Raw genomic sequence first — 8,356 nt, 5'->3', positions numbered from 1 at the left:
ATTTTCTTCTGTAAAGGCCAAATTTGGATATGATATCTGATGGCCATGTGCTGTTTCTTCACCAGTCTTTAAAACTGTATGCTACTATATATTAGATGAATACATTAGGTTTTATTGTATTCTACTTTAACTTCTGACCATCCAGAACAAACCAGAAAACAGCCTGAGATGCAAGATAGTAAAAGTTAAACTTTGGTGAACTAGAATGATGAGGAGTGTTTTTGTTGCTATGGAAATATTGTTTTTGTTTGTTGAAATACTCTGAGGTACAACAGAGAGAAATCCCCACATCTCAACCAATCCCCTGATAACTCATTTAGAGGCATTAAACATTCAGACCTGTACACATAAATGTTTTCATTAAATATTGATATAATTAGTGCCTCTTGTGTTTGTCTTTCAGTAATCTCAGTGGAAAGAGGCTGATGTGTGTGGCAAAGTTCAACAAACATTAACAAGTCCAAAGGTAATAGAGGAAACTTCCACCATCATGTCTGTCTTACGAAAGCTAACATGAATCTTAAATGTTTGCACTCGTAAATACGTATAACTATGATTAACTCATTTATATTACTTAAATAATTTTTCACATTTCAAGCTGCCCTTCATTAGACTATTGTTGAAAAATAAAAACTGTCCTCTAAACTAGTGGTTCCCAACCTTTTTTTGTTTCCTGAAGCCCCCCTTGCCTGTGTCCAAGACAAGCCAGGCCCCCCCGACCCCAACCTGCATACACTAAAAGAATAACGTGATTAATTACAGACTTTTATTTGAAAAAATAAACAACAGTTGTAGGTTTTTGCTCTTATTCTCCTTGTCTTACAATGTATATAGGTACTTTCTTCCTTTTTTGTGTCATCGGGTGTATCACACACAAACACACACACACACACACACACAGTTTAATTTTTGACCAGAATAGGCTTACCTCATCGGGGTGTTGTTGATAAATAGCTTAATGAATTAAAATGTGGACCAAAAATACGTTCAATTTGGATTATACAGAGTTTTGTCTATCCGGTTGGGTCTGTTATTGGGATTTTATAAATTTAATGTGCACAAATACAATTTTGGTAAACTCACAACCTCAGAGCAGACAAAGTTGTGCGCACCCCCTGCGATCTCTGGCGCCCCCCTAGGTTGGGCCCGGACCCCAGGTTGGGAACCACTGCTCTAAACCCTGAGCAGGGCTTGGACAGTGACAAACATTGGCTGGTACTTACTTAGACTGTTCATTGTTCATTTGCCAGCCCAGTTCTCTGTAGTGCACTATTTGGTAAACTTTACAAAGTAATGAAAGCAAAGTATGTGTTATTTGGAGTAAGTAGGGTACAGTATTTATGAATGTAACAGTGGCTGCATAGTTTTTTGCTTAGTTAGGGTGATACAACAAAGATCTCAAAGTCTTCTGAGCTGTTCCACCTTCAAGTCAGATCCAGTAAGAACGGGAATACCCAAAGAAAATGAGACGCAAAAGTCTAATCCTTGGCTTCATTGGCATCTGGCTTTGATGTACACTCCTGGTCTCACCCTCTCCCACATTGACCACTAAAACATGAAAAGGCCTTCTAGTGTCAGTCTCAGTTTGTGGATTTACTTTCACTCTTCACTTAGCTAGGTTGGTAGCTTCCTGTTGAGTCGAGCTTGGTAATAAGCTAGGCTTGCTTTGGCTCAAACATCCATCCACAAGTTTGCCCATTTTGATTAGCTGGTATTTAGGTGGTGTCAGGCCCTGCCAAGATGGTGACGGCTGCTACTACCGACTTTGAGCTTCATTTTGGCTGTTAAAAAACCTGTGGGTGATGTCGCGGTGACTCTGTCCACTATTTGTACAAAGCCACAATGATTTTCTGTCATTTATATATCGGCACTTAATTCCACCTGCTCGCGTTAAACTGTTAAAATACAGTTTATTGTGTTATTTGGATTAGCATTTTTTTGTAATATTCATATCAGAGTTTACAACAAACAGGACTACATGTGCATTTTAAAGGGAAAAAAAGGAATGTAATGACTCTTTAATGACTTTAATGACTGTATTACCTCTAATGTTCCTACAAAATATCTACAACTGCAAATGACTGTTGAAACCACTGCTGTAAAGCTGTAGATCCTCTTATGGTCAATGGGCACTTTAATCAATCAAAAGATCCTTTGAATTATATCTTGAAATACAAAATAAACAAATAAATGGAAGGTGAAGGTATCTGTTGTTGATTTCACCTCTGCCCATGTGGATTTTTTTCCCTAAGTTTAGAATTGCTGGTCTTCATGCTCTGGGACATGTTTCTTTAATTGACTGGAGCCCTGTCATAAATCTCAGTGTAACTGTTGTAGCAGCAATGTTGTTTTTCAGCCTCTGAAAACACTCTGAGGTGATAAATCCTCCCATCTGACCTAGTCTCCTGATAACTCATTTAGACACATTAAATATTCAAACCCTACTCATTAATGTTTTCAGTAAATATTGACATGATTAATGGTTCCTGTGGGTGTTTATTAGGACTCTTCTTGGAGACATGATGACGTACCTCTGCGGAGACAAATGATGGCAAAGTTTACCAAGTTAATCAAGTCCAAAGTAAATAGAGAAAACTTAACTTCTGTCTTCAATACATGGACATAACACCTTTTTGTTTAAAATTGTACACCAAGCTGCACTTTACCAAAAATAAGGCAAAAAAGAAACTACTTAAAAATGAAATAAATACCCCCACCAAATCTCATATTACATTATGGTTTCTCAGTTTTTGATAGGTTTGAAAGTAATGAAATAGAGAGACAGTGACATCAATTGTACCAAAAGTAAAGTAGTCCTCCTCTTGCTGGGGTACAGAAAAACCACTGTGACAAATCATATGTATAACTGCATAAAAAAAACAATATACCAGGAACACTATCAGGAACTCCTAAATCCAATCATACCTTTACTAGGGAAGCTGAGCTGGAAGAAATCTGTCTGGGATCATTAAAGTAATTCTATTCTATTCTATTCTATTCTAAATAGGGGAATGGTAGCCAGTCTCTCAGAAATAGGTCAGTGAGGCAGTCAAAAAGCACCTTGCCAGTATTATAATCAGTGCATTTACATGCACAGCTTAGTCAGATTACAGCCATAGTTCGACTATGCTACTCAACCAGACATCTGCAATTATCCGAGTATACATGCCGTTGAGAAAATCTGATTATTGGGCCGCCGTCGTCTATCTACTTCTGGCTCACGGCCCCGAGGAAAAAAATCTCACGCCTGCACAGATTGCAAAATCCGATCCGATCTGATGGAACGTATACATGCAGGAGTAATGCGACTATTAATCGAATAATCTGGGTGCTTTAATTCGACTATGAGAAATCCAATTCGGTCTGATTTTAGTCAGACTAAGGTGTATACAAGCATCTTAAAGAGCTGTTCCTAGGGGCATGCAGGTGGTCGAGTGGTTAGAGTGCATGCCATAATCACAGCCAACCCCGGTTCGATTCCGGCCGGAGGTCCTTTGCTGCATGTCACATCCCCCTCTCTCTCCCTTATTTCCTATCTGTCTACTTAATAAAGGTGTCTATACCAGAAAAAAATCTCTAAAAAAAACTGACCCGTTCATAGTCAGACTAACCCAGTAATTCAGTTTTCTTGAGTAAACGCACTGATTGTCATCAGTACATAGTGGAGAGACTTCCTTGCTGTGTGGCAGTTAGTAGGCTCATTTCTAAAGAAGCCTCTTGGATGAGAGGTGAAACATCATTCAAGAAACTGAAACAAGTCCAGTTGCCTACAATACAGCACTTAGATTCACCATGGCCTGGATGACTGAGAACCTTCATCAACATCCACCATAGTGATAACTCTCACCATCCTGGAGAAGGACGTTCACAGACTGTTCAAGAGACAGAACCCCTGTAAACTGAGTCACTATGATGAACAGCTACGCCCAGGGGGTTCAACATAACTCTGCATCAGGTTCACTTACTGACCTACACACTAACCATATAAGGTTCCTTATAAGGTTCATATAAGGCTTCCCCTCATAGGAGAACCCTTTTTGGCTCCAGATAGAACCTTTTATAAAGGTTCCACCTGGAACCCTTTTGGAGGGTTCTACAAAGAACCCATACTGGGGGTTCCACCAAGAACCCTTTCGTTTTCCAAGGGTTTCATCTAGAACCCACACAGGGAGTTCGACCCAGAACCCCTCATTAGAGATTCTACAAAGAACCCATGCAGGGAGTTCCACTAAGATCCCTTTCGTTTTTCAAGGGTTACGTCTAGAACCCACACAGGGAGTTCCACTAAGAACCCTTTCGTTTGTCAAGGGTTTCATCTAGAACCCACAAAAGGAGTTTCACTAAGAACCCTTTCGTATTTCAAGGGTTTAACTAGAACCCACACAGGGAGTTCCACTAAGAACCCTTTCGTTTGTCAAGGGTTTCATCTAGAACCCACACAGGGAGTTCCACCAAGAACCCTTTCATGTTTCAAGGGTTTCATCTAGAACCCACACAAGGAGTTCCTCTAAGAACCCTTTCATTTGTCAAGGGTTTCATCTAGAACCCACACAAGGAGTTCCACCAAGAACCCTTTTATGTTTCAAGGGTTTCATCTAGACCTCACACAGGGGGTTCTAAAAACTAAAAACAAACAAGGTTTTCACCAATAACCGTCTTGTCTTCTGAGGGTTCTATAAAGAACCATATTGTATTCTACAGATCAGTTTAGTTCATATTATATTGTGGTCATTTATCATGTTGACATTGAACAAACATTCAAAACATTTTAATGAGAAAAACATTTATTTAAAGATAGTCCAACAGAACAGGAGAGGCTGTGTAGGTCCCAGGGGAGAACAGGTCAAAAGTCAGCATAGGTCCAGTGGAATCAGCAACATGACAGGCCAGACACATCATGCTGTCCTCAATAGGTGAATTTGTGTAATCTCCAACAATGGTGACATGGCAGAAAGGGGAGACAAAAAAAGAGTTTTAGTTCCACCAATCCAAGGTGCACTTACTGCATTCACTGCACCTTATTGTAAGCCATCTACAAACAATAAAATAATGCATGGTCCAATGAAAGGAATCAGAGTACATACTGTATGTACTAATTGTGACAGTGGAACAGAATCATGAGAAAGTCAGGGAACCCCACAAAGTTTTCACATTGATTTAAATAATGTTGAAATACTTTTCAGTGTTATGTAACAAGTACTCAAAATGTTACGTATTGTAACAGGAAATAATGGAAATCTAGAGACGTCAGTATGCCAACATCAAACAAAATTTATTGATCCAAAATATGTATTAAATAAGGGATATTTATTATCAATATGTACTAACATAAAGGGCAGCAGCAGGAATTTGACCATTAACAAGAACATAAAGCATGAAATCCCATGCTGCAACACATCTACTCACTACTCCCCACTTCCCACACAGTTGTATAGTCTCTTCACTGAAATGGGTACAACACTGTGGTCCTTGATCCCCAACACAAATCTTTCAATGAAAATCTGAGTTTTTCACAGTTCTTTTGGGTACTGGACAGCAAAAACAAAATAGAGTGACATAAATGCACTCATAGCACATGATATGTCCTTGCTGCTGTCCTCAGTCAAAACCTGTATACCATCCAGGTATAGGGTTATCCTTTGTGCCTGCAAAGGGTTCCCCTCTTGTGTGTTATGGAGCATGATTGCTGGAGTAGGCACGTTTGGCTCCTATGCAATAAAAACAGATACATATCAGTAAATAAAACCTGCTGTGAAAACAGCAAAATGACACAATGTTAACATAATATGGATAATGCTAATTCCTAATTGTTGACCTTAAATACAGTATTTACCTCCTGTAGAGTGTATAGAAAGGATGAGTCCTCTCTGAAGATGGAAGGCAGCAGTAAAATTGCTGCATCCCTAATGAGTCCTGAGGAAATAAAATTATTCTGTAATATTTTTTGTTTTCAGAAATACAGATTGTAGCTCCTATAGATACACATATAGGCCTAGATACCTCGTCTTACTGAATCATCTAGGCAGTCATTGATTTCCCTCTGGCAGCAGTCCTTTAGGTCACACATGGATGCTCTTTGAACAATCTTGCCATTCGATCCAGCTCTGTGACCATTCTGCGATCAGCTTCTACAAGGAATTGCTCCTTCAGTGTCATCTCAAAGTGTCATCTCAAAATACTTGATGATCATAAATGAAATAATACACATAAACTTAAATATGGTCAATTCAATGCTTGAAGATACCAACTATTTTAGGAAGCTTCAGTGCGGGAAACCTTTCTTCAGGAAAGGGTTTTTCAGAAGCAAATGGTTCCAGGTAGAACTTCAGCCCTGGTAGAAGAACCCTTTTGGAGCCCTTATTTCTAAGAGTGTATAGAGGATCCCTAGATAGAGGATTTCTAACAGTTCAACTTGCTCTGGTGGATCAACATAAGACGTTTTAAGCCTGTTCCACTTAAAATGAAACAGATTGTTGCATCCTCATGGATAAGCTAAAAAGGTTAGGAATCTATCCATCCTAGTTTTACATAATAGGGGCCCAAAAACAGCATATTGGATAGGGCCCTCAAAAAGACAGAAACGGTCCTGGGTGGAGCTATTCCTTGCATGTCGAGCTCAGAGCCCTGACTCACCAGTCCAACGGTCTCTGTTGGCACAGTCAGCCCTTTAGACCAATTGAGCATGCTGGATCAGGACGGAGCCAGATAGTGAGAAAATAGCTGACTGTTCAGTCTGCAAAAGGTGAAATGGAAAGAAATCATTGAAAGCCTGAGCCTGGCGCTACAGTAACCATTGATTTCACTCATTTAGTTTCTTTATTGTTTGTCTCAACCTCTACCAGTGCCATTTCCAACTCTGTATCAGACACAATTAATATACTGTGTACAGAATATGGTTAACAATAGATGAATAGATAGATATATACTTAATTTATCCCAAGGGAAATTCAAGTATCCAGTAGCATACAAAATACAAAACGTACATTAAACATACATTTAACTAAAATTAAAAACCCTAACCTTAAGAATAGAATTGAAAATAAAATAAAATATCAAATATAAAGCATTTTATATTTATATAATAGATAAAATTAACAGTAGCTACAGGAAACAGTGCAAATGTAGTGGAGTGTAAATGGAAGTAAAACAGTGCAAATGGATGTGCAAATAGAGGTAAAAATTGGCCATTGTCTATTATCTATTGTCCTCCCTGCCTTGACTGAGAGCTGTTTGAGTCTGATGGCCACAGGGACGAAAGAGTTTTTGAGTCTGTTGGAGCTGGACTGGGACAGCAGTCTGCCACTGAACACACTCCTATGCCTAGTGAAGGAGTTGTGCAGAAGGTGGTGGGTGTCCGTTTGTCCGGGGTCCTTCTTTCTGCCACTGTCACCAGAGAGTCCAGCTCTGTGCCCACTACTGAGCCAGCTTTCCTCACCAGTCTGTCTAGTCTCTCTTCCTGCTGCTTCCTCCCCAGCAAACCACAGCATCAAAGAGGACATCGGCAACCACAGACTGTTAAAACATCTGCAGCAGTTTTTTGTAGAAGTTGAAGGACCCCAGCCTTCTCAGGAAGCCCATACGACTCTGCCCTTTCCTGTGTAAAGGTGGTATGGAGAGTTTTTCATTTCACATTGATGCAGAACATACAAGCTGGTTGGCTGTATTGGCTCTAGTCTTTGCAGTGTGTTCAAGTGGCACATGGGATGCGAGAAGATGAATTAGACGGCAACACACACTGGCTCTGTTTACTACAGTGTAACATTGTTTTTGGACGGTAAAAACTGCAGGGGATCAAAACGACCTTTTGAAAAAGTGCAGGGGACATGTCCCCTGTGTCCCCCCCCCAAATTATGTCCGTGCACGCACACACACACACACACACACACACACAGTGTGTACATCATGTATTTCATTTAAGACAACTCAGGAACTGCTTAGTCTGATTCTGCATTTATATTTATCTTTACAGGCCATTTAACAAAGTAGGCTTACAATGCATTACACATGCGTTTTATTAACTGTTTTTACTAACTAACCCTCTCTCTATCTCCAGGAAGTAGACTCACAATATGGAAGCAGCGAGGAAACAAAAAAAAAACACTCACTGCTTCCTCATTATTTCTCACAGGTCTCTTATGACGTGATTGTGTCACGTGGACTTGGTGTGAGGACAGGGATCATAAACAATACATGAGGTATGGGAAACCTTGTAGAACAGCTCTGCCTGTTCATGGCCTCTAACCTGCTACCTCTCTGCACAGGAAAGTGTGTTTGTGGATGTGTTTGGATCTTCAATCTTTCACCAAAATAAACTGGACAGAAATCATTGTGCTTTTAATGCTCCTTAAGTAAGTAT

The 8,356-nt window shown here is 39.8% G+C and overlaps 1 long non-coding RNA gene across 1 annotated transcript; it reads right to left on the bottom strand.

The window, feature by feature from the left end:
* Positions 1–5,502: 5,502 nt before the first annotated feature.
* Positions 5,503–5,913, bottom strand: LOC115594553 (uncharacterized). Its single transcript, XR_003986515.1, has 2 exons — positions 5,834–5,913; positions 5,503–5,708 (listed from the first exon to the last, which is right to left on the bottom strand). It is a non-coding gene; the product is annotated as an uncharacterized LOC115594553 (long non-coding RNA).
* Positions 5,914–8,356: the final 2,443 nt, after the last annotated feature.

Source organism: Sparus aurata, chromosome 13, assembly GCF_900880675.1.
Source record: "Sparus aurata chromosome 13, fSpaAur1.1, whole genome shotgun sequence".
Classification (NCBI taxonomy): Eukaryota; Metazoa; Chordata; class Actinopteri; order Spariformes; family Sparidae; genus Sparus; species Sparus aurata.
Note: the sequence above shows the minus strand (reverse complement) of the source record. Positions and strands in the feature narration are given on the sequence as shown.